This window comes from Cavia porcellus, unplaced genomic scaffold (assembly GCF_034190915.1).
Source record: "Cavia porcellus strain 051 isolate PalLab524CR breed Dunkin Hartley unplaced genomic scaffold, mCavPor4.1 scaffold_10, whole genome shotgun sequence".
Classification (NCBI taxonomy): Eukaryota; Metazoa; Chordata; class Mammalia; order Rodentia; family Caviidae; genus Cavia; species Cavia porcellus.
The window spans coordinates 6,064,753-6,091,825 of record NW_026947493.1 but is presented as its reverse complement, the minus strand read 5'-3'; the positions used below and the strand labels follow the sequence as shown (position 1 = coordinate 6,091,825).

The window sequence follows — 27,073 nt, the reverse complement described above, 5'->3', positions numbered from 1 at the left end:
AGAGATTGCATTTTGTTCAATTGAAGTTGACTTGATTTTAGAAGGATGCTAAGTGTGACCTGCTGAACTGATTTCATGACCCACACAGGAGCCGAAATGCATGGTTTGGAGACCCTGATCGAGTTCTGTCATCTTTGTGAGGTTTGGATTTTACTATAAATGAAGTCAGGAATCATTAGAGGATTAATGATGGAGAGGTCAATGCAGAAGACCATGGCTGGAGGTCCAGTCACCAAAGTCCAGGCTTCAGAAAAAGAACTCACCTACATATTTCCCCTAGGGAAGAAGAGCAGTGATTGATATTCTAAGCAGGCATCCATGGCCTTGGGTGGGTGGTACACCTCCTTAACCCGCCCCTTGCAGGAAAGCTCTTATCTGCCCCTGTGTGCTAGCTACCTTGCTTCCCCATTTGACTCCCATTGACTATACTTGTAACCTTATTGGTTCACTGAGGTTTTGTTCCACCTCACATCCATCCCATGATTTCTCACTGGATCAGTATTACCTAAGAGATTCTATTTGTGATTGTTAGAGCATTCTGGTACAACAGAGAAGCAAAAAGCACAAAATGAACAATTTTATTGAGGTGAAGACCTGGAAAGGAGCACACAACCCATGACTGCTCTGCTGTCTCCTTCAACCGGATACAGAGAGGCAGAGGGTTATATGACCCCTGATTGGAAGTGGTGCGTGGGGCGGACATTGATAATGTGTGAGGAACCCATTAGAATTCTCTCTGTGTGTAAACAGGAAGGGGAGTTGCAATTAGGGCTAAAGAGGAAGCAGGAAGTGGTAGGTGTTCCCACTTTGGCCTTCCGCCATGTTAGACCACTGCTGTAATTGTACGGTAATTTATACCAGGGTAAGAACCTTTCAGTGATCTTATTGATTAGGGTTCTATCCTTTTTTTTTTTTTTTTTTGGTGGCACCCGGGATTGAACTCAGACCCTTGTGTTTGCCAGGCAGGCGCTTCCACTGAGCTAAATCCCCAGCCTCTTGGTTCTGTCCCTCTTTGAACCTGTCTCACCTTGTGGCTTTACTCAGCAAACGCCTTTGAGAAGTGGGGTTGGTGGGTAACCCACTTCCTCAGCCTCCTTCTGTCCTTCTTAGACAGAAGCTTTCTTTCACTAAATTCTTCCTACTCTTTGATAGGATTATGTCCAAAAGATGAGAAGCATAAAACAAAAGAGGCTGTGATCTATTAACTAGTGATTTCCTATTGTTTATTTTTTTCTGAAATTCTGTATAACTTGTACCCTATTTCTGTTTTTTTTCTTTTTCTCCTTAATAAAACAAAACAAAACAAAAAAACAAAAGAGGCCTTTATTCTGAGAACACGGAGAGAGAGAACCAACCCCCCCCCCCCCCAGTCCGGCTTTCTCTCTAGTGGACACGTGGCGTGGGGCGGGTATATAAGTAGCCTAAGCTTAGGGGTAGTGCCTAAGGCCATTAGATGAGATGCACAGGTACCTCATTGGCACACGTTTGGCGCCAGGGGCAGATTCCTAACGGTGGGGGGAGATAGAGTCACAGGTAAATCCCTAGGGGCGGGAGAGACAGGAGCTTCCTGGTTCCGGTTGAGGCTTTTCTGGCTACAGAGTCCTGTCTGGGCCAAAACCCTTTCACTCTTAACCTCCACTGTTCCTAGGATTCATTCCTCAATTTTAGAGCACACAAACTCAGTGTACAGTTTGGGAGTTATAATATTTCACTTATATTACTGGGAGGGATATATATCCTTTATATACCTTACATCAATATAACATCTTTTTGTTGGTGGGTACTGGGGATTGAACCCAGAGTGCTCCCACTGAGCTACTCAGCAGTCCTGTATTTATTTTTCATTTTGATACAGGGTCTTGCTGAGTCACGAAGTTCCCCGAACTGGGCTTGATCTTGCCTTTTCCTGCCTCACCCTCTGGTGCTGGTGTGTACATGGTGTGTACCATGGTGCCCAGCTCACACAGGAACTTGAAATTTGAAACTGTGATGTGTCCCACTTTGCTGCTTTTGTTCAGAGTTGCTTTGCCCATCACTGCAGGGTAATTTTCTTCTGGGCTGCCAGTGATTGTGTAGAAACAGAAGACCTCCTAAGTGGGCAAAAGATAGGGTGAAGGCCTCAGTGAGCTTTATTAAAAAGTAATAGACAACTCTGACCCCGTTAGCCAGAAAAAGGCAAACTAGCTAGACAGGAGCAATTAGGAAGACAAAAGTGAAGAAACTAGGTCTGAGAAGGTTCTTGGTAGTACAATTAACATGAGAATAGAAAACCTTCCCTTTACTTAATTCTTAGGCCTAAGTAACCTGTCCTTTAACTCTTACCCTCTACCAAAGGACAGAGAAAAGAAATCCAGGCTTTAGATGAAAGACAAGCCTAGAAGACTGCACAGAAGAGCTGGTGGCAGAGCCCAGGCGCTTTGAATTTTCCTTGTTCGAAGCAGCTGCCTGTCATCTCTCCTTTCTGCATCCTCCCAGGCAGCGTCTTTTTTTACTTTAAGTGCAGCCTCTTTAATTCTTCACCAATGTTTGAATACTGGGCCCTGCATTTTCCAGCAGAGTATACCTGTTTCACTAAATGTCCCAACTCTGGAGGGTCAGGCCTTGGTTACAAATTCACACCTTTCTCTGTGTGACCCTTAAGACCAAGGGGTGGTCCTGGACCCTAGTCTTTTTCTTTTTTCCTTTCTTTCTTCCCTCCTTCCTTCCTTCCCTCCTTCTTCCCTTTCTTCCTTCCTTCCTTCCTTCCTTCCTTCCTTCCTTCCTTCCTTCCTTCCTTCCTTCCTCTCTCTCCCCTCTCTCCTCTCTCCCTCCCTCCCTTTCTCTCTCTCCCTCCTTCCTTATACTGGAGTTTGAATTTATGGAGCACTGAGCTACATTCCCAGCCAGCCCCCCTCTATCTTTTTGAAGTTGTTCAGCTTGCCTTGAGCTCCTTTGGCCTCCTCAGAGGCTAGAGCTACAGACATGCACCATCATGCCTGACTCAGAGCTGGTTTCTATTAACACCACTTATTCCTTTGTTAGTCAGTGCTTTATTAAACTCTCCTTAACTGTCCCATTCATTTTCTCAACTAGATACACAGACGTTTCTTCTCAGGAATAGATGAGTGGCACAGTAGGAAGTTTTGTATGGAAAATACTGAAAGCTGTTTGAATATTAGAGTTTTATTTTAAAGCAGGGAAAGAAGTCCCTCAGACTTGTTAGTTCAGCCCGCTGCCATCAACACACTCAGACTCTTGGCTTCCATGGACCTATCTATACTGGGCATAAGTGACAGAATTATTGTGAGAAATGAATGTTTTATAGAAACCATTAAGTGAAAGTATACTTACTTATTTCAGGACCCAATGTGACCAGGTAGAAGGATAATTTCTTTATGAAAGGTAGCAGTTGGATATGACTGGATAAGAGACCTCCAGTTATGGAACACAGTCAACACAGGTTTGGTGTGAACCGCAAACATTCAGTAAGAGACTGTAGGCTGGAGGTAGTGTTCAGTGGCATTCGGATTGGCACAGATTTCAGAGCTAGCTTCCTGGGTGCACATCCTCCCTCTGTTAGTTACTTGTTGGGCAGTTCTGGACAACATCATCCTCTGCTCTCATGTTCCCATTTTAATGTTAGAAAAATAGGAATACCGAACTCTTGGTCTCATCAGAAAGAATAAGTGAGCTAATTTAGGTGAAGCACTGAAGATACCACCTTGTTCTGAGTGTTTATCCACTCTGTCATTTGTATTGTCTGGAAGGCAGATAGAAAACTTCTGAAGTGAGACTGATTATTATTGCCTACAGAAATAACCTTATTTCTTATGTTTTTCCTCAGAGATCCACACTTCTGAGAAGACCAAGTGAGAGTCTGGACAGGCCTGCATGCATGTTTAGGGGTGAGGGGAAGGCTGCACTGTAGGAGAGGACCCCCAAAGGCAGAAGGTTTTATAGAAAGACATGTCCTCATCTTTTGTGAAAGGAGAGATATCTTTGCTGCTTAGTGCAAACTAATTTTCCTTGATGAAAGGAAAGGAAGTCCTGGATTTTGCTCATAAAGTCTTTGCCTATACCTATATCTTCTAGAGTTTTACTTTCTCTATCTTCCAGCAGTTTAAGTGTTTCTAGTCTATATTTAGGTCTCTGATCAATTTCAATTTTAATTTAGTGCATGGTTCAAGTTTTGGCATGTGGAAAGTCAGTTTTCCCAGCACTTGTTATTAAAGAGGATATCTTTCTTCCAGTGAACACGTTTGGCGCCTTTGTCCAAAATAAGTAGCTGAGTGTGCTTGGAGTTGTTTTTCTATACCTTCTGTTCCGTTCCACTGATCCTCGGGTCTGTGTTTTTGCCACTACCTTGCTATTTTTATCATGGCAGCTTTGTAGTGTAATTTCAAGTCAGGGATTGTGATGCCCTCTGCCTTGCCTTAAGTGCCTAGAATTGTCTTGGCTGTTATGGGTCTCTTCTAGTTCTATATAAATTTTAGAATTGTTTTCTCTAGTTCTGAGAGATATGCTATTGTTATTTTTGTTGAGATTGTATCAAATCTGTACAACAATTTTGAAAGCATAGCCATTTTCACTATATCGGTCCTGCCTATCTTTCTATGTTCTCTTTAATCTCCTTTTTCAAAGTACTATAGTCTTCAACTATCTTCATTAGATTGACTCGTAAGTATTCTGTTTTTTCTGATGTGAAAGGTATGGTTTCCCAAATTTCTCTTTCAGAGACTTTGTTATTTGCATGCAGAAATACTATTGATTTTTGAGTGTTGTCTTTGTATTCTGCTATGCTGCTGAATTTGCTTATTAATTCTTGAATTCCTTTGGTGGAGTTTTTGGGGTCTTCTATGTAAAGTATCTTGTCATCAGTAAGTAACAATAATTTAACTTCTTACTTTCTTATCTATATTCTTTTTATTTATTTCTGTTACTTAATTTATTTGGCTAATATTTACAGAACTATACTGAACAGGAGTAGTAATAGTGACATCCTCGTCTTGTTCCTGATTTTAGAGTAAAAACTTTCAGTTTTGACCATTTAGTATGATGTTGACTATTAATTTGTTATAAATGGCTTTTATCAGATAAAGACATCTATACCAATAGAGTTGTTACCATGAATAGTGTTGCACTTTGTCAAATGCTTTTTTCTGCATCTTTTGAAAGGATCAGGTGGCCTTTGTCTTTAGTTCTGTTAATGTGATGTGTTTTATTTATTGATTTGCATATGTTGAACCATCCCTGCATCCCTGGGATGAGTCCTACTTGGTTATGGTATATAATCTTCTTAATGATTTTCTGCATTCTGTTTGCCGTTATTTAACTGAGCACTTTTGCATCTCTTTTTATTAAGGAGATTGTCCAGTTCTCTTTTTTAGTTGGATTCTTCTCTGGTTTGGGTATCAAGCTAAGAATTGCTTCTAGGAATGACTTTGCTAGTACTGCTCCACTTTCAATTAATAAGAATTTGAGGAGCAGGGGAATTAGGTGTTCTGTAAATTTCTTGTAGAATTCAGCAGTGAATCTATCAAGACCTAGGCTTTAAAAAATTATTTCTTCACTTCATTGAGTGATATTGGGCTATTTAGAATTGTTATATCATCTTGATTCAGCCTAGGAATGTGTATCTAGGAATCTGTTTCTTTTAAATTTTTCATCTTAGTAGGGTACAAGTTCAGTAGGTGCTGATGATCTTCTAAGTTTCTGCAAGATCTGTTGTGATTTCACTCTTTTCACTCCTGACTGCATGCATTTGGGTCTTTTCTTTCCTTTTTTTGATAAGATTAAGAGTTTGTTTATTTTACTTAGTCTTTCAAAGAACCAACTCTTCCATTCATTCTTTGTATTGTTTTCTTAGTCTCAACTACATTAATTCATCTCTGATCATCACAATTTCTTCTCTTATATGAGCCTGAAATTTAGCTAGTTCTCCCCCACTCCCCCCAGAAGCTTGAGGTTCAATATTAGGTTATTTGTTTGAGCTTGCTCGATTTTTCTGATGTGGGAATTCGTTGCTATAAATTTCCCTCATAGGGCTGCTTTCATTGCACCCTATAAGTTCCAGTATACTTTACTAGCATTATCATTTATAGAATTATAGACACTGTTTACTTTCTTCATTAATATCCTTTTTTATACCGGTATCAAGCTCAGAACCTTGTGCTTGCCAGGCAGGTACTTTGCTGCTGAATTAAATCCCCATCCCTTATTTGTTAATTTCCTCTGCGACTCATTGTTTGTTCCAGATGATATTAGTTCATTTCCATGTGTTTATCAAGTTCTTGTAGTTTTGGTTGCCATTGATTTCCATTTTATTCCACTGTGATCTGATAATATGCATGAGATAATTTCAGTTTCTTTGCATTTACTTAAGCATGTTCTATGAGCTACATGGGATTTATTCTGGACTATGGTCCATGGACTGCTGATAAGGATGTAAGAAGAATGTGTGTTCTATTGTTGGGTGTAACACTCTAGCTATCTGCTAAGTCCATTTGTTCAAAGGTTTGGTGCAGTTCTGCTATTTCTTTGTTGATTTTTTGTTTGGCTGATGTGTCTATTTGTGACAGTGGGGTACTGAGCTGATTACAATCTTGTTAATGTTTATCTGACTTTTCACCTCCATTTGTCTTTGCTTTATATACTTGTGTGTGCTGGTATTTGGTGCATGTATACAATTGTTATCTCCTCCCCTTGGATTGTTCCCCTAACAATTCAAGTGACCTTTTTTGTCTGTTTTGACAAGTCTTGGCTTGAAATCTACTTTGCCCTCAAATAGGGTAGCTACCCCTGTTTTTTACAGGTTCTTGTCACAATGGGGTATTATTTTTCACCCTTTAACTTTCTGTCTGAATCTTTTGAGTGAAATGTGGTTTTTTGGTACGCAGAATACTGTTGAATCTTGTTTCTCAATCTATTCTGCCTGTTTCTTTTGTTTGGTAAGTTGACACCACTCACACTGGAATGTTTAATTCCCTTTTGGCTGTCTTCTTATTCTTCATTGATTCCAATTAATATTATGTTATTCTTTGAATCATTCAGTGGTTGGATTGAGTTTTCGTAGTTTCTTGTTATTTTTGAGAAGTCTTTTATTTGATGATCACCAACTGCAAGCCTGCCTTCTACATTTGATATTTTACTCTAACACTGTAGAATTTTTAATCTCCTGGATTTCTATTTGAGTCTGTTTTATGGAATCCAATTCTTTTCTATGCTGGACATTCACGGCTTCCATGTCTTTCCTAAGATGGTTTTTTTTTTAAACAGGGCCTTGCAAAATAGTTCTGGCTGGTTCTGAATTCAATATGTGGCCCAGGCCTGCCTGGAACTCACAGATATCCTCCTGCCTCAGCCTTCTAAGTGTTAGGATTACAGGCATGCACCATCATGCCTAGTTTATTTATTTTGAAACTATCTATTATATTCACTAATCATTTTCTTCACTATGATCATCTCTTTAATTATCACTGTTTTGTTTTGTCAAGTGACATGAATTTGTTACTTCTGCTGCTACTATTTCACAAAATTCAGGTAGGAGGCTTTTTGTTTATTCTACCTCCATGTCCTCTTGATCTGACTTCAACTAGTTGGGCTTAGGTATTACATCTTGCTTCCATGCTTTCTCAGTTTTAATTTTTCTTAGTGTTTATTTATTTTATGCATTGAGGATTGTAAATTGCTCCTGATAAGTAGCTTTATTACTAGTATTGAGATCTCTTTTAGGAAATGGCTATTCTGAAAAGATGTCTTCTGGGCATAGCAAGTTTTTGGCTTTTGAGTCTGTCCCAATTTATTAGGGATGAAAATTTGCTGCCTGTTTGGCCTAGACTCTTATTCTTTGGTACTGGACTATAGTTTCATTTACCCTGGACAATCTAGGTATTGGCATACAAAGAAGATCAATTGAACCCAACAACTGTGCCACATTGGCTAAAGCAGTACAGTCAGTAATAACAATAGCATCAAGCATAGCCTAGAAAATGACTAAGTGTGATAACAATTAGATTGTTAACTTTAACAATAGATACATGATTTGTAGTATAAGATCTAGGACAAATCAGACAATTATAAATAGTAAATATTGGTTCCACGGAGGGATTTTACCCTAGAAGGAGAAAACATCAAAAAGATAATAGGAAAAACTAAAGAAACTGCTTTGTTTCACTGATGAGTTTCTCCCAGGAGACCCCTGGAGCCAGTCCACTTTCACTGTGTCTTTTTAGACTCAGTCCTCCTCCCATGCCACGGTTCTATAAGCCAGGGAGAAAGTGCAGATTGTCCTCTCCTTTTTCTGTATTGAAGTCTGTCCTTTCATTTTCTCTGTTGGCTCTAATTCTCCTTTCATAGCATTCCTGAGTCTAGGGGTTCCATTTCCTTCCTTTTCTTTTCCAAATTGTTATTTTTCAGTGTCTTGGGTTCCGAATTTTGTTACAGAAGTAGGCCTAAAAGCTTGGCATGGTGGTTTGTGTTTGTAATATCAGAACTTTAGGTGGCTGAGACAGGAAGATTACAAATTGGAGCCCAATCTGTGCAAGATAGTGACACCCTCTCTCAAAAGAAAAAGTGAACAAAGCGCTCTAGCTCATGGTGAGGGCCCTGGGTCCAATCCCTGCTACGAGGTGCGTGGCAAAGCCCTAGGTAGTGAAGTTAAAGGATTCTTAGGACAGTGGACAGAAACATATGGCATCTAGATTTGTACCATTCCTGAATTTTATGAAGGAGCCTTGCTTCCAAACCCCACATCTATTCCACTTTTGCCTTACATTCCCATTTTGATTGTCTGCAGTTAAACTGCAGGCTTGGTACTGCTGTGCCCAGGACTTTCCTCCTGATTGCTTAATTCTTGAATTCTATATAATGCCTGCCAAAAAGCAGGTTCTCAAGTAACCATTTAAAACAAAGGTGTCTAGAACCACTAAGGTTAAACACTGACCTTTGCTGAGGTCAATAACTTGTCATACTTCCCTTAATGAACAATTTTTTCAATCCCAGGTTACTGAGATGAAATTTCATCTTATAGGAACTAAAATGTCAGAGACTGGTTTCTCTGTAAGCCAGGAGAGTGCCCTTAAATTGAGCAACTGGCTAGTGGCTACAATTTACAAATAGGTCTGTAAATTGGATATCCGAAGGCTGTTTTACAGGCTGTCCTTGACTATTTGCTGTTTTAAAAGAATTATGCCTCTGTTCCATCATTGTCCAGTCCTATATACAAGTGCCTCATTGGCAAGCCACAAAACTAAATGCAGGTTTACTTAATTAAGGAGGGGGTGCAAACCAAAACACAAGCAGCTTTTTATTGGGTAGGAGGTAGGTGGGGAATGTGCTTTATTGTGTAAACATTTTGCTTATATATATGAGGTGTTATTAATAGTGGTATTTGGTTAAGAAAGCAAACACCTAGAGCACAATTGGAGTGTTGCTCTTGGCATGACAAAAATCACAAAAATAGCTGTTTTACTTTTTAATGACTCTATTAGCTGTTTTAGGAAACAACATACTATAAGTTATGTCACATGTCTCCCTTTACCTATGGAAGTAGAATAATTTTGCTAGTGTTTTTGATATTATCTGGTTGAGTATTTGGATAGATAGATAATTAGAAGCCTCAGAATGGCTTTTTAAAAAAATCAGTAAGTTAAAGAAAATGAGTCTCCAGTGTTGACTATAATTTAATCTAAGCTGGTTGGCTTAAATTTCATCTACCCATTGTATATTAAATTGATTTTAGAAGTAAGCAGAGGTTTTAAGGAGCCAGAGTATTTTTAACCTTTTGGTTATTTGATTACAATAACAGTTCTCAGTAATCTGGTCACAAGAACTCAGTGTCCTTTTTAACCAAGCTACCCACAAGGAGAAAAACATATTTATCATGATTTAGTAACTAAAAACCCTCTTAACTGCTAGGCGAAGGATTAGAGAATATAAAGTTGAAAAGATCTGATTGACTGGCCAAGTACTATGAACTCTTTTCATACACAGTGTGTTTGTGTCCCAAACATTTCAGATGAGCACATTAAGAAAAAATCAGGACTGTAAAGCCCTTTTAAGTTGTGAAGGCAGACTGGGAATAACTTACTTCTTACCTTGTCCTTTGCTTATATTTTTAATTTCTCAGCATGTGGCTTGAGGAAAAGTCAAAGAATGTCTATGCTATCTGTCACCTAGGAGAAAAAACGGAAAAGTAACAGTGGGAAAGGAAAATGTTTAAAAATTCCCAGGTGCCAACAATAAGAGCAATGCTTTTGGTTACCTGGGACCCCTCTGAGCCTAAGAGAACTGTTTGGGGTCCACCAAGGATGGAGGCTGGCTATGTAGATCTCCTCTGCTACTCTGTGCTACTACTCTCCTGCTGCTCTGTCAGTCTTAGAATGTCAGGATAATGCTTGCGGTTTGTATTCAATAAAGGAGAATCTAAAATCAATACCTTTATGCAGCCTGTGATTACCAGCACATTCCTCTACCTGCACATTCCTGAAGGCAAGCACTGCGTCTGTGTGCTTGTGTGTATTGTGTGTATTGTGTGTATGCGTGCGTGCGTGCGTGCGTGTGTGTGTGTGTGTGTAGGCAGTGAAGGGTGGAAGGAGGTTGGGGCTGAATAGTTTTAGTATCAATTTTGTAAATTCTCTTTATGACTGTAATTGCTCTTTTGAGATTCAGCAACTCCCAGTTAGATCAGTTTAAATTTAATTTATATCAGAACTGAGTATTTAGAAGGGAGAACCAAAATGCCTATGGATCATAAATACTGGCTCCTATGGAGTATGCTGTATGCAGTTCAGTGGAAAAGAACCCCTTTTGTTATTGAGGGAGGAGGAGATGTGGTATTCCAGAGAGGGTGCTGTTTCACTGCTGAGGGAACCTGCTTATGGGCTGGGCTGGTTAGAAAGAGACAGAGGAAGAAGCTGGGCATCGTGAGCAGTCAGTGCTAGGAGCAGGGAAGGGTGTCTCTGAGTGTCTGTGCGGGCCTGTGTAGAGGCCACACGGTGTGGCATTCTCTGTGCCTAGGTGCGGGCAGGCAGAGGGTGAAAACGCCATCTGTAGGGAGCAAAGAGAATCGGGCTTTAAAAAATAGCACTTGAAAGCAGGCAAAGGATGTAGGTGGGGTAGCTCTTGGTAGACGTTTAGTGGTCAAAGTTCTCTGGATGTCTCATGCCCCAGTGGGCAAGGTGCCCGAGGTGTTCAGTGTGAATGTTTGGGTGTCTTCAGGTTTCCGGGTGCTTGGAAGATTCCATGCTCCATCTTATCTCTTTTATGACATCCCGTGTTTGCCCAGGGCACCCCCGCTGAGCTGAGAACAGTGCCTCTGAGGCACACAGGTGGGGTGCTGGGGAGTCTTGTCTAAATCCCCTTGGCAGTGTGGAGCGTGAGAGCAGAGTCCACTGGGCGCGAGACGCAGGTCCGCACGAGCCCTAGTCACCTGGCAGGGACCCCTGACTCCCACTGCAAAAGTCTGTCCCTGGCTGCACGGCGAGTCTGACGTGGGTGGGGAGAAAACCGCACTCTCCTCTGCGTGCCAGGTCGAGGCTTTCTCGTGGCCTCCACTTGGCTCTGAAAAGTCACATCTGGAGTATGAAACTGGACGCAGCCAGGCTCCGCAAGGGCTATTGCTACGGCCCAACTGGGTTCAAGCGATGCGCAGCTGGAGGAGCCCGCGTCCGCGGGGTGATGGGCTGCACACTGACCCACCGCACCAGGCCGCCCCTGGCTGGACCCCGGTGGCCACAGGGGAGGACGGGCCGGGGCGCCTGGCTTCCTTGGCTGATGTGGGCTTTTCTGTGGGTCGCAACTGTAATTTTCTTAAGAGTCTACTTCTTTCCCGGTTCTTCAGCCGCAAGAAGCAGGTTTTGAGTGTGCTCACTGGTGTCCCTTTGCTGGCTTCCTCACCTCTCAGTGTGGGATGCGTGGTCCTAGAGGAAGCCCCGACTCAGCTGTCCTGGAGCAGTGCACTGTTCCCCTTCCAGAGACTTCTTGTCTTTGTTTTATGTCGAATGTGCAAGGGGTTTAGTTGCGTTTAGCGTGAGGAATGAACATAAGTTTCCTACTCTGTCCTCTCACAAGGGAAATGTTCCTTCTTTGTGTTTTTAAGATTCAATTTAAACAAATTAACAAAATATTTACACTGAAAGGACAGATATATGGGAAAGATACCCACATTTTCCTCACGTCTGCATACCTCTAGGACAGTTTCTAAAATGACCTTTTGGTCTTTTGTATTCAAGTTTTTGGAGGGATTACTCTAAAAGCAGTGACATGCTTATTCTATTATTTTTAAATTTATCATCATAAAGCCTCATCCTGCCATATTGCAAAACTATCTCATTTGTACCCTGCCCCTTTCTTTTCGCTCCTTTCAGTTTCGTTGTCATACACCCGTGCTCCCCAGTTTTTCTAAGGCCACTGAAGCAGTTTCAGCTACAGTTACAGTGTGGCGTACCAGTGAGGCGCAGTTTCTCATGGCCCAGTTCTGTGAACGGGGGGTGGCACTGGTCACTCCCCTTCCTGTCCACCACCATCTCTCTCCTCCCTCACCTAACAGCTTCTGACAGCTGTGCTTTCACTGTACCGTCTTCCCTGCCACACTTTACATAGTCTTATTTTTAAAAGAGTTGGCACAACCCACTTTTTAAAAATAATTCCTCCTTTTCTGGGTCTGAGTCAGGATCCAGATAAAAGGAGTCACACCTGCTATTTGTACAGGCAGAAGTGGGAGAATCAGTAAGCACAGGGCTGCTAGTCAGGGGAAAGCAAATTCTAGGCATTAGGAGATGGCAACTGGAGGCAGCAGCTGCTCTGTCCTCCTGAGGACCGAGACAGTCCAGCTATGACACGAGAGTATTAAACTTGGAGAGTGGGAGAAGAGACCTCAAAAAGCTGAAACTTGAGGTTCCCAGTTAGAAGCACTGCGTGGCAGGGGCGGTGGTGGTGGTGGTGGGTACAGGTGTGATGAGCCCCCTTCTGTGACTATTGAAAAAGCTGAGGATTCCCAGATCCAGCATCACAAAGTTGTCTGTGGAAACTGACAGTATCTCAAACAGAGCACTAGTCGCTGGTGATTATTTTTGTGCTTTTTCACAGTGCAAAGCAGAACTGAGTGACTTGAGAGAGGACTGGATGCGGGACAGCAAAGACATCACACATTTCTTCTCATCTAGAGATGAGATGCCCTTTGTGTTATCTTACAAGATTCCTTGACACAGGGTCTTGCTGTGTAGCTGACTTGCTCCGGGTGGGCTCCAACTTGTGATTGTCCTGCCTCAGCCTCCTGGCTTGCTGGAATTCCGGACAAGTACCATGATATGTGTATCCCAATGCTGGAAGAAGAGTCTATGTCTTAGGAACGCCTGAGACTGGCAGTGAATCCTGCTGCTTTCAGTCATATTTTTGCTTTTTCAGAGATGAGGCATGCAGCCAGCAATCAGCTAAATAAGCTTTTACCCTTCCAAATGATGTCTCCTTTGTAAATGGAGAAGAAGATAAAACCTGCGAAAGACACGACAGACTCCAGGCATATGAGCTTTTTTCTTTCTTCAGTGCTGAATAAAATAAATAAAGACAATTAGTTTCATTTTGGATATTTTATCTATTAAACAAATGGCCTTGTCGTGATGAGTGTATTCTCTATATATCCGATGAGTTTTGATGAAAGAGTAATAAAGCTACTGGGAATCTAGGGAGCGGAAACACACTCAACACTACTTATCCTAACCTATGGGAGAATGGCATCAAAATGTTCACAGTAGGCTGGGGATATGGCTCAGCAGCACAGTGCCTTCCTGGCAAGTGTGAGGTCATAAATTCGATTCCCCAGTACCAAGATACAATAAAATAAAAAAATTTAAAAATATGTAAAGTAAAATCCACGGACAGTTTCATAATAGCAGGATGTAATGTGTTAGGAAAGTCCTTTTTAGTGTTTAGCTATTGAGACACACAAAGCTATCCCAGAACACAGAAGGTTTTATCTTACTTTTTTCCATGTAAGTTTTAAAAAGTCCTGTATTGAGATACAATAGTTACATAAAGGACTGCATTTACTTACTGTGTACAAAAATTCACCATACATACCATCATAATGAAGGCAACAGGCATTCCAGTGTCTCCTAAACTTTCGTTGTTTCCCTCTAGTTTTTGGCTGATTAAAGAACGTAATTTGTGATCTGCCCTTCTCACAGCTTCGAAGCTCACACTGGCACAGGTATTACATTGTACAGCAGTTCCCTGCAACACAGTCATCTAATAAAGCTGATACTCTGGACACTGAACAAAAACTCCAAAGGAAATGGGTTGTTTAAAAATTGTGTCAGCCAAAAAGTCAAGGATCTCACAGGATTTAAAGAACATAAATATCTGCCTTGTACTCATTGATTTTTTTATTACTGCATGTTTGCAGTACGTGATGTTTACCTTCCTTGGATAGGGTTGGTATGTGTGTGTGACTCATCATAATTCATTTATGTCATCCACTCTCTCTCCCTTCTAATCCCTTCCCTTCATCTCTTGATCTCATTCCACTTTGAGAAAGATTTATCTCCCTACTTTCTATCAGCTATTCTCCCTCCCCTCCCCTCCCCCTCCCTTCCCTTCCCTTCCCTTCCCTTCCCTTCCCTTCCCTAACCTTCCCTTCCCTTCCCTTCCCTTCCCTAACCTTCCCTTCCCTTCCCTTCCCTTCCCTTCCCTTCCCTTCCCTTCCCTTCCCTTCCCTTCCCTTCCCTTCCCTTCCCTAACCTTCCCTTCCCTTCCCTTCCCTTCCCTTCCCTTCCCTTCCCTTCCCTTCCCTTCCCTAACCTTCCCTTCCCTTCCCTTCCCTTCCCTTCCCTTCCCTTCCCTTCCCTTCCCTTCCCTTCCCTTCCCTTCCCTTCCCTTCCCTTCCCTTCCCTCCCCTCCCCTCCCCTCCCTTCCCCTCCCCTCCCCTCCCCTTCCTTCCCCTTCCCCTTCCCTTCCCTTCCCTTCCCTCCCCCACCTCTCTGAAACAGTTTCACTATGCGCTTCAGGCTATTCTTGAATTCACTTTGCAGCCCAAGATGGCCTTAAACTTGCAGCAATCCTTTTACCTCGGACCCCTGAGTGCTGTGATTATAGGGGTGTACTGCTATGCTCAGCTCTACCTTTTCTTTTGCTATTTATTTTTAATTTGGTTTCTTGCATAAGAGAACTATGTGATATTTAAGCCTGTATGTCTGATTTATGACACATAATATTGTGGTCTCAAGGTGCATGCATTTTGCTACAAATGGCTAAAGTTTATCTTTTTAAAAAATTTTATTTTAAAGATGGTATTTTGATTGGAATTGTGTTAAATGCTATATTGACTTTGGAAGTATGGCCGTGTTGACTCTGTTGGTTTTGCCTACTTAAAAACATAGGATGTCTTTCTATTTTCTGATATTCTCTTTGATTTGTTTCATTGTACTGTAGTTTTCATTGTAGAGGTGCTTCATTTACTTAGTTCTCTTAATTCTGAAGTATTGAATCTTTGTGCTGTCGTGATGGTACTTTTCCCTATTTTCCTTCTCCACAGGTTCATTATTAACCTACAGCAGCACTATTTTCATGTGTTTGTTTTGTATCCTGCTACATTGCTGAATTTTCTTATGAATTCTAGGAGTTTTTGGTGGATTTTTTGGTTCTGTATAGAGGATCATGTCATCTGCACATAATGATAATTTGACTTCTTTTATATATCTTGTTTATTTTTTCTTATCTAATTGTTCTTGCTAATATTTAGTGTGCTATTTTGAAAGGAAGCAGTGATAGTGGAAATCCTACTCATTCTTGATTTTACAGAGAAAACTTCCAGTTTTCCCACGTTTAATATGATGTTGGCAGTAGGTTTGTCAGAAATGACTTTTATCAGATTGAAAAAGGTCCTTCTGTACCTATTTTCTTCATTTTCATTTTTGTCAAAGGTTTTTTCTTGAATTCATTGAGATAATCATATGGCTTTCACTCTTGCTTCTATTTACATGGTATATTACATTTATTGATTTAAATATATCGAACCATGCATCCTTGGGATGAAGCTTACTTTGTCATGATGGATGATCTTTTTGATGATTCACTACATTCTGTTCTAGTATGCAATACGTTAAGGATATTTTGATCTACATTTATGAAAGAGGTTGGTCTACAGTTCTGTTTTCTTTGGTTGGATTTTTACTTAATTTTGAAATCAGGGTAATGGTATGAATCATTCCTCCCAGGAATGATTTTGGGAGGATGTCTTTCCTTTTAAGTTCATTAAGGAGCTCAGGAAATATTGTGTTTGACCTTCCTTGACATTTTTATAGAATTCAACTATGAGTCCATCTGGACCTGGGCTTTTCTAATTTGGTAGGTTTCTTTGCTAATGCTTCAATTTTATTGTCTTTTATTGGATTATTTAGGGATATTAAATATTTTTTATTTTTGATAATTCACATGTATCAAGGAATCTGTTATTTTTATTGTTGCCGAGAGAAAATACCAGAAACTCAAAGCTAAGCGAGGAAAGGTTTTTCAGCTCACATTTTGTAGAGGTTTCGGTTCATAGTCACTTAGCTCCAAGGCAAAGTGGCATGGCATATAGCCATTGCAGAGCAGAAATAGTTCATGGTGAGTGGAAGATACCAAAGCAAGCAAGCAAGGGGCCTTAACTGCTTATTTCTTCACCTTTTATACTCTATCTAAGCTACTGGGATATGGGCAGTGCCAAACCACTCAGTGGACTGCTTTAGTGACTACATACTCTTAATCCCAGCATCACACAATCTAGATCCAGCTACCTTTGAAAGAGCCCCACTTAAGACTGTATGAAGCTTTGAGTGAACATTTAGATGCAAGCCACAAATCTATTGGAGTTCTAGTTTGGTGATCATGAGTTTCTTTAGGTGCTCTTTATCATGAAAATATCATATTTCTCCATCAATTTTGAAAGATAGCTTTGCATGATATATCAGCCTATAGTAGAAATTATTTTTACAGGGTTTAAAACACTTCACAACTTTTAAGATTTTGGTTTTGTGTTGAACTCCTGAGATTTTGACTATGGTGTGTCATGGAGAGGTTCTTTTCTGTCCATAGCTATTTGGACTTCTGTATGCCTCATTGACCTATAGGTTAAATTCTTTTCACTTATTTGAAAAGTTTTCCAGACAGGGATTTAGCTCAGTGGTATAAGCGCCTGCCTTGCAAGCACACAGTCATGAGTTTGATCCCCAGTACAAGGAAAAAAAAAATTAGAACATTGGATAATAATAATAAAAAAATTCCTGACTTAGGACTGGGGGTTTAGCTCAATGGCATAAGTGTCTGCTTTGAAAACACAAAGTCATGAGTTTGATTGCCAGTATCAAAACATTTTTTTCCAGTATTTTTTCTGTAAATGGGTTTTAATGCCATTAATACTGTCATTTGTTTTTTCACTAATTTTAATTAATCTTTGATTTGTCTTTACATCACCTAGGAGCTGTTAAATATATTTTTAATGTTCTCTGGTTGTTTTTAAGATATCATTTATTAATTGATTACTGATAAAAGGCATGTCTTATAGTTCTGAAACTCTGTTCTTATATTGGTCACTTTTGCTGCCCATACATTTGACAGAATTTTTAATCTCCTGAATTTCTATTTAGAGCTTTTCATGGACTCTAATTCCTTTGTATGCTGGTCATTCATGTTTTTCATCATTTAATTTAGCTTGCTTTTTACTGGTGTCTTCTGTAGACTCACTGATTATTTTATTTTGCTTAATATCTTATTCGTTATATCTCTTATAAGCTTGTCAACTATCTTATTGATTTGTTGTGTTATGTCCCCTGATATAATGTCAAGTAACACATGGATCAGCTTTTGGAGAGTTGGGAGCTTTTGGAGGCATTTTGTTGCCTTGTCTTCCTATATTTTTGTTTTTCTTTGTTTATTTTTTTGTTGAGGTTTGCAGCTGATGGTAGTGGAAAGCTTTGTTTTCATGATAGAGATCTTCTAGTTGAAGTCCAGCTTTCAGTGGTATCCTCTGAGTATGGCTAAACATTGGCCTTTGCTTCTGTTCCAGGACCCAGTCACCTCCATTTCCTTGGGATGGAGATTTCAGCATATTCAGCCCAATACCCAGTTTTCAGGAATAGTCCATAGTATGGTTAGTGATCTGAAACCAATGCACACACTGATTTCCCAAGAGAACCAATTAATAGCAACAGCTATATCACCTTGGATATAGTAACAAAATCAGCATTAATTATAGCAGAGGATTGACAGATCCTAAAGCCCAATAAAGTGCCACCCTTAACCATAGGCAAGACATGTATAATTATAGTATAACATCACCACAAGCCAAATATTGACCTATTATTGTCCTTCAGTAAAAATCTATGAAATGGCCATCTATCTCTACTAACAGAGGAACAGAGTACAACAGCAATTGTGTAAAGTTCACTAGCTGTCTAGAGGTTCATAAAGCTTAGTATTTACACTGGTAAACATAGAGGGGATAGGAAACTGGAGAATGAACAAAGCAAAATTTGAGAAATCAATCAACTGGATATGAGAAGGAGCAGAGAAAAGTGCATAAGGAATCCTGTGAGGGAGGAAGAGGGAGTTAATAATGTTAGAGAACTGTTGCAGTAAAAATTGAGCAAAGGGGAAAAAAGAACAGGATAAACTGAGAGTCAAAACAGGAAGTAAGGTTAAGATAAAAAGGAAGATAACAATTTGAGAGGGGAATAGAGAAGAGGAAAGAAAAGAAACTGAAAGAGGAAAAAAACTAAGAGAAAAGGCCCTACGGCCTTGAAAAATCTGATGAAGAAACTATTAAAATAACAAATATAGTAAAATCAAAAAAAGATTGAATAAAAATATTGCTATGTTTTTGAATGAGTGATTCTTTGCAAGATCTATAGTGCTGGGATTCAGCCTGTCACAGTTTTCTCTGCCCAGCCACAGGGACTATGGTTGCTTGAGGGGCCCTCCCCATGTCACTGCCCCTCTGTCTGTGCACCCCAGACTGTGGTTACATCAGAGTCGAGGTGTGCCTTTGCTTCAGCTGGGAGGCGGGAAGTGTGAGCCCTCTGGTCTCTGCCGGATGTCAGTCATAGGGCAGGGGTTCAGGTGGACTTTTGTACTTACTGTTGATAGTAAAGGGCACTGGTTGCTTCCTTCTTTTCTTAGGGTTGTCTCTGCCCAAGATCAGGTTGGTTGATTAGTCCTTATCCCTATTGCCCCATGACAAAGGAAACAAAAATGTAAAACCAACTTGGAGCTGGTGGATATTTTCACCCTTACATGGGATGGGTTGTCCTCCATGGACCTTTTGTCCACTTTGAGGGATGGGTACCACTATTCCTAGATAGGCCTGCTTGCTTGCATCAAGTAATAATCACTCCTGACTTATTTTTAGCATTTCATGTGCTTCAGATCCTTTGCTAAACAGCTTACAGCCACAATATCAGTTCCTTTTCTGTTACTATAACAGAATACCTGAGTCAGGACAACTTCATAAAGAAAACAGGTTTATCTATCTCATAGTTCTGGAGCTTCAAAAACATGGCTATAGCATTGCTTGGCTCTGGTGAGGAAAGTGTTGGTGTAGAAGCACATGTGGGAGCAAGAGATCACACTGCCAGACGGCAAGCCAGAGTGAAACTTAAGGATCAGGCTTGGGATTTCTCATAATTTACTCTGATGAGAGCTAACTCAGGCTCGCCAGAGAACTACCCTTCCATGGGCAGGGCCTCTAGTGATCTGAGGACCTCCTACTGTGTCAAAGCTCCCACCTGCACCTAACCTGCAGAGCTCGCGTCTTCAAGGGACAAGCCACATAAAGATGCAGCACCCATTAAGTCACAGGACTCTTCTAAAGCACAACAAGACAAAACTCAAAGCTGAGACATTGATTCGGCCACAGACATGAAGTGGTGTATCACAGAGGTAGGGCGGGGTTTGTCATCCCTGTGCCCACTCTTTAGAACTGCACCCCAAAAATAATTGTAAGGTTTTAATATCAGCGATCAAGACTCGTGAATCTTCTTGCTTCTCATATTCAAAATAACCATGGAATTTATTGAAGTATAATCAATGATACAGTGTGTGAAAGCTATTATGTATTTTTACAAGAATTATATTATAGAATAATCAAAATACTGTTCTTTAGTGTAAGCTTACTATTCTGATATCTCAGAGCTAAATTATTGGGAATTATTAAATGTAACATTAAGATAAAAGTAATTTTATAACATTTGACCTTTATTTGAAGTAACTTGTATTATTTTTTAAGGGAGAAAAATCATATCACAACCTTATGCGATACATCTAGTAGATAGAGAATGACATTTAGATTTAATTATGATGTTTTGAAATTCCTGCTGAGATGTTTACCAAAGGTCACAAAACTAATGAAACTAGAACTACAGCACAGGAACCTCTTTCTTGAGGCCAGTGGTCTGCTTAGGTCTAACACGGTTCATGGTCTTCATAAAGCAATGCTATCAGTGATGATCTAGTTGAGTAACAAGGAAGCAAAATCTACATGTTAGAAGAATATAACAAGTGTATCAAAAACGTCAAATTATCTTTTTTTAAACCTAATTTCCTTTTTTTCTTAAAGAGAAGAAAACAAAGAAAAAGAAAAAATCAAGCAAACAAACAAAAAACCCAATAAAAAGAGCAACAAAAAGCAACAGTGATATAAGATTTCAAAACAATATGATAGGAATTTAACAATGGTCCAATGGTTGTTATATTGCATATTGTTAGCTTCAAAATAGTTGCTCAGATTACCAGATACAGGTATGCAAAATTGTTCAAATGTTATTAGCGCTGTTTCTTTCCATGAATTAAGAGTTAGTGGTATAGGGGCTGGGGATTTAGCTCAGCGGCATAAGCACCTCCTTTCCAAAGTGTGCGGTCGTGAGTTCGATCCCTGGTACCGATAAAAAAGAAAAAGACAAAAAAAAAAAAAAAAGTTAATGGTATAACTACTTTGCTATCTTGTGTTTGTATATATATATATGTATGTATATATTTTTCCCTTTCCTTTCCTCCATCCCAGTTCTTTCCTTTTAAGTAGTTTCTTTCCCTTTTGCTTTCACAATATCTATTGTAACTTTTGGATCTTATTTACTCTTTCAGTTTCTTATGCTAGGGAGACAATACATTAAACCTAAATCATAATATCATCTATCCACTTCTTAAAAAGTTATAGTTAGGAAAAGAACATAACTATGCTTGATTATCAGTTTCCCTGGTTGATATATAAAAATTGTACTTACCGTTTGTTTTGTGAAGGTTAAAGTGTGACATATAGTGTTAGATGCCAAAGAATAAGATCATTAACTGTAGAGATCTCTATGTAACGTGGCATTTGTGTGATAGTTTGGTATTGCTTTCTATTTCACTAATCTGAGGGTTCACTGGCATTTTAAGTCAAATATGCTCTTTACTATTTCTTTTTCTTTTTTTTTTTTTTTTTTGTACTGGGGATTGAATTTACAACCTCACGCTTGCCAGGCAGGCACTTGTGCCAGAGCTGAACCTCTGGCCCCTCTTTCAGAATTTTTATAATGACTTATAGACATTAAAATGTCCTCTAAATATTCCCCACTCTGTTGACGTATACTACCAAATAAATTTTCCAATCATTCTCTTCCAACTTGCTTATAGTTTAAATCACTAAAAAACCCCTGAATATCATGCTTTTTTAGTTTTTATCTTTTCCTTTTAGCACTAGATCATAATGAAAACATGTTTTATTGGTGCTTATTTTGTTTGGTTCCTTTGTATGTGTTCATGAATTATGGCTAGAGTCTTTGATTTCTAAATGTTCATTAAACTTGAATAACTGGTAATGCATGAGTGCTTTAGCACTGTACCAAACAGCTTACAGGAACTCGGCCATGTGCATTTTGATCACTGGAAGAGTTAGTAATGTAAGCCATGGGGCAGAACTACAGATCAAAGTTCCCTCCAGAACAATTCTTGGAATTCAGCATTGGAGGAGAGAATGGCATTTAGCAGGGATGACGCAAATCCCAAGGCTAGGTCCTAGTGTATCTCTGAGACCTTTGCTACTTTCCCTTCACTGGCTTTTACTTGATACCTAACTTGAAACTGAAAACTGAAAATAATTGGAAGAGCGCTTATGTAAATGTTAGTTTGCATCACAGTTCTGGTCCTGGGAAAATTCCAAATCATAAATGTAGACTTTGACCATGAAAATCCTAAAGGTCCTTGGGGCAGTGAATTCTGTTCTTTAGCAGTTGGGAACATTTGTGGTCATCTTATGAGAAGACCCATAGGGTCCTGAGCCCACTTTAGAGATATTTCTCCATTATATATCCTGATAAATAACAGGCAAACCCCAGGCACAATTTAAATTTCATATTGATTCGGGAGATGTGCCAGTCTGTGCTTCTAAACTCCCCCGGCTATGAGCTGGGCTGAGATTCCTGGTTTACAATTATTTTCAGTCCCTGATGCTGAAGCTTCAAAGGAACTAAACTTGCCTTAAGGAGATGGGCCGGGTACATGCAGGACTGGACATTCATTTACTAGCCATTTACTAACATCTGCTGAGTATTCAGTTCTGCTGGGTATTCAGTTAGGATGAACACCCCAAACCTCCTGTCCTTGAGTGCTAAGCAATTCCAAAGAACCAAATTTTAAACTGAGTTCTTTGTAATTTATGGGTCCAAGGAAACACCCCAGAAACACTGCAATGATTAGTATCATTTTAGAATTATAACTAGAACACAATAAATGTTAGATTTGTGGGCTTTCAGCCCAAGTAAAGAACTTCTTTTATTTGTCTTATGTAGTCGGTATATATTTACACACTGATCTTTTGAGTAAGATTTTATTTGAAAAAAGGGCTTGTGGGTAAATAAAGTTTGAAGCGTCAAGCACCTTTTATTTTACAATCTTACTAAATAGTCAGATAAACATTGCATCAAGACCATGTAAAACACAAAGCCATGCATTTGATTCAGCGGCTCTCTATAAAGAATACATGAAATTTAACAAATACGTGGTCTTAACTGCATTTGGAATGGCCCGACTTTTATACAAATGGGAAAAAGAATTATAGCCCCAGCATAACAAGACTTCATACATGTCAAGCATCTACTAGTTTTTATGGATATTATAAGGCTAATGTTTATTGAATGCCAGGTACTATTTTAAGCCATATTAGGTATTTTGTCTCATTTTATCTTTAAAAACTATCATAATGGTTTAAAACTTAGTTAAAAGTTAGTAAACTTAGTAAAAACTTTTAAAACTTAGTAAACTTAGTAAAAAGTTAAAACTTAGTAAAAAGATTGTTTCTGACAGTAATGTAAAATGAACATTTGATCAAGAAGTTCAGACTCATGTAAAACAAAAAAGCTGAGGAGACTCATCAGTTATCATTTGATGATTATTAATGTACCTAAAGAGAGCTTACATCAATCTAAGTAGCTATGTGACGTCTTTCATCAGACACGTCCTTAAGTATTTAATATTTTGGTGATGCTATAAAAGCAATTTTTAAAAATTTTCAGTCTCACTATTCATTATTAGCATTTAGAAATGCAGTTAACTCTAGACTGTAAGTACTTTGGAGCAGTTTCTCTCTCTCTCTTTTTTCATTACCAGGAATTGAACTCATGACCTCACACTTGCCAGGCAGGCACTGTGCCACTGAACTACCTTCCCATCCCTGTATGTACATTGACCACTGCAATAGGCTGCATGTTGAGGCCACCACCCCTACTCAGTGCCAAAACCCTAGCCACAGTAGGGCAGTCCCAGGAGGTTGGACCTTGGGAAGATGCCTGGGACATGAGTCTGAAACCTCTTGAGTGGTATTAGGTACTTGTATAATATGACGAGCCCCCAAAGCTTAGCTGCTCCTTTGGCCATGGCAGGTTCCTGGTGAGACATCAGCCAACCGTGAGGAAGTGGCCGCCTCCTCAAGACCCAGAACCTGGCGGTGCCTTCATCTTGGACTTCTTGGCCTGCAGGAATGGCAGTAATACTTTTCTGTTGTTTATAAGCCATCTGGGCTATGGTATTTTATTATAGCAACCCAAACAGATGAAGACAGTCATATATTTTGAAATCTAAGCTTATATGTGTTATAGAATTCTTTGTAGACTTTGATTATCCCTTTCTTTTTGGGTAAAATTTGATAATTTGTACTTTTTGCATTTTTTAGTTGTATTAGTACATTTTTAGGTATGTGTAAAGATCATATTCATCGTAGGGAATTTGTACCTGTACATGACATACCTTGCTTCTTCCTTTTCCTCCCATTCCCCTCCCCTCCCTTCAGTACCCTTTCCCTGCTTGTTTACAAAAGCTTTGTTTCCATTTTTTTCTTCTATTCTCTTTTTTGTCTCCCCTCCCCGACTTTTGCACTGTCCGTTTTATCTGTGTGATCATATTTATGTGCATAAAGTTGTTTGTCATTGTTAGTGCTGTCTTACTGAGGAGTTGCTGGACACAGCCTTTGGTTTTTATTTACCTTCTCTTTTCTCTTCCCCTCCCCTCCCCTCCCTTCCCCTCCCCTCTCCTCTCCTCTCTTTTCTTTTGTCCTGTTTTCTCTCTCTTTCTCTTTCTCTCTCTCTCTCTCTCTCTCTCTCTCTCTCTCTCTCTCTCTCTCTCTTTCTCTGTCCTTTCTTTGGATTGAGAATTGCATCCAGGGTCTTTGCACTGAGCTATACCCCTTTTTCTTTTTTCTTTTGAGACAGGGACTTGCTAAGTTACTAAATCGTGCTCAGCTCCTTGTTTATCTTTTACCTGTACCAGCTAGATCCCTTGAAAATGGCATGGCTTTCTCAAACTCAAATAAAACTGACCACTAAGGCCATTTATAAATTGCAAATGAATTATTTAACTATAAATGCATCTGTATTACCACAGTTTTTTAAAAGGAGGTTTTAAAATGACCCCGAGTGGATAAAAAATGTGATATATATATATATCACTTAGCCATTAAAAATAGAGCAAAATCATGTCAGTTGCAGGAAAATGGATAGATACAAAGACCATCACATCAAGCAAGATAAGTCAGATTCAGAGAGACAAGTATCACATGCTTTTTCTAATATGTGAAATCTAGAATAAGAAAAAGAAAAAATATGAAAGTAGAAGGGAGATTTGGCAAGAAGTGAGGAATTAGAGTAAGAGGTGGGGGAGGGGGGTTGGGAACAAAGGGAACTTAAATCCTAGATTATTTTCAAATTTGTTGTGGGGGTAAAAAGCTGCCTTAATGCTTTTTTTAAAAATTTGACCCCAGGGCTGCGGATCTAGCTCAGCAGCATAAGTTCCTGCCTGATGAGTGCACGGTCCTGAGTTTGATTCCCAATATCAAAAAAAGAGAATGTGACCCCCAAATGATTTTTACTTGTGTACTTATCCTGTTGGTGTATGTAATCTGATGCCATTTATAATTCTCTTTGTCTGGTTGGCAGGAGTTATCCATTTTTAGATGGCCTTAGGAGAAGCTAAAGAGTAGCATATATTCTCCAACTCAAATTATGATTGTGCAAATAACTGAAAGTGAATGGAATAAAAGAAGAAATGTGAGAATATTACCTGAGCTAATTCAGTGCCAGTTTTCATTAAAACAAATTCAACTTGTGTACATCTGCTCCCAGCTAATAAAAAAAGCCTGTGTTGGCATGATAAATTTTGCAATAGCTTACGTACCTTAAGAAGCTGAAAGTTAATTCAAATTTATAAAAATCCTCGTCTTCTTTTGAACCATTCTAAGTCTAGCTTTTTAAAAATTTCTTCTTCAAATGAACCCAACTGTAGCAAATGGAGTCAGAAGCTCAACAAATAACATGTAAGTAAATCTAGAGGCTCTAGAGGGGCCCAAATTCCTCAGCTATGGAATTATTATTCATCTTTAGTTTGTCAGATTGTTTTTCCTTTCATTTCCTTACCATATCCCACTTTAGCAATCGCAACAGATACTTCTTTTTTCTGGCAAGATTACTTTAAATCTGGAAAATTTTCTGACTTTTGGAGTAAGAATGGGGAAGAATTAAAAACTCAGTTTTCAAAAGTTGTTGACTAAATTATTTTTTCTGTATCAAAATAATTTTAAATTGACTGCATTTTAATTATCTTTGACAATTTATTTCTGTATGTACTACCTTTGCCTGTTCCTGTGTAGGAATTAAAGTACTGCTTAATATTTTTCTGATTAAATTGAAATTTAGATTCCCCAGAAATTATTGTTTGTTTTTTCCAGCCGACAGACAATTGAGATGCAAGTATGTAACAGTTCGGAGCGCTGGAGTGGCAGCCCGTAGCTTTGCCTACAGATAAGATTCGGGAGAACCACAAAGCACCGTTGTTCAGCACAGCCAAGCTTTCCCTAAGGTTAAACCACATAACTCACTCAGAGTTTCCTTTTCTTCCTCTTCCCTCCTCTGCTGGACTGTGTTTGATTTTGCAACTGGGTCAAGGGTAGAGACAGAAGCAAGCAATGGAATGTTTTGTCAAAATGAAGCTGGTACGTTCTAAACTGAGCATATGTTTCCTTTGCTTGCTTAAAAATGAACACAGAAACATCAGAGGATAAGAAATGGTTAGGACCTAGTATCTTTTCCTTTCTATCTGAAATGTAAATTAAATTTCTTTTCTGTTCTATTAGGAACCCAATGTGAGAATAGTACTAGAAAAGAAAGCTTCTACATTATTTCGTGATCTGTTCTTATAGATCTATTATTTATCCTAGCTCTCTCTCAGCTGTGTGACCCTGAAAAACGTACTCAAGTTTTCTGTAACTCAGTTTCCACTTTGGCAAACTGAGAACAAGGGTGCTAAATTTAATTACTAAGAATTAAGAAAGTTAATGGTTTTCAAGGTTACCACTTCCCTTTTCCTCCTTTACGTCTTTTCATTCCGCATGATATTTAAATTTCATTCTTGTAGACCAATTAGGAGTTACTGTTTTCTGGCCTTGTGCTTAATCTAGCATTCTAAGATGACTTTTGAGTGAATACACATGGATTGTGCTGAGAATAAGAACCTCTGTGCTGCTCCAGCACCTGGCCTCATGTTTCTCGGTGACCTGAAGGCTTTTCCTCTGCTCACGCATTAGGCTGACAAGACCTCTCTC

General features: G+C 39.4%; 1 long non-coding RNA gene across 4 annotated transcripts in view; it reads left to right on the top strand.

Annotated features, from left to right (window-relative positions):
• LOC134477817 (uncharacterized) overlaps positions 1-27,073 on the top strand; it is an 83,899-nt gene that overhangs the window by 31,427 nt on the left and 25,399 nt on the right. For 3 of the 4 annotated variants that reach the window (XR_010050036.1, XR_010050034.1, XR_010050035.1), the window contains exon 4: positions 26,201-26,331. The exons of the other annotated variant lie outside the window; for it this stretch is intronic. This is a non-coding gene — a long non-coding RNA (uncharacterized LOC134477817). The remainder of the gene's footprint in view (positions 1-26,200; positions 26,332-27,073) is intronic. 4 annotated transcript variants of the gene reach the window in all.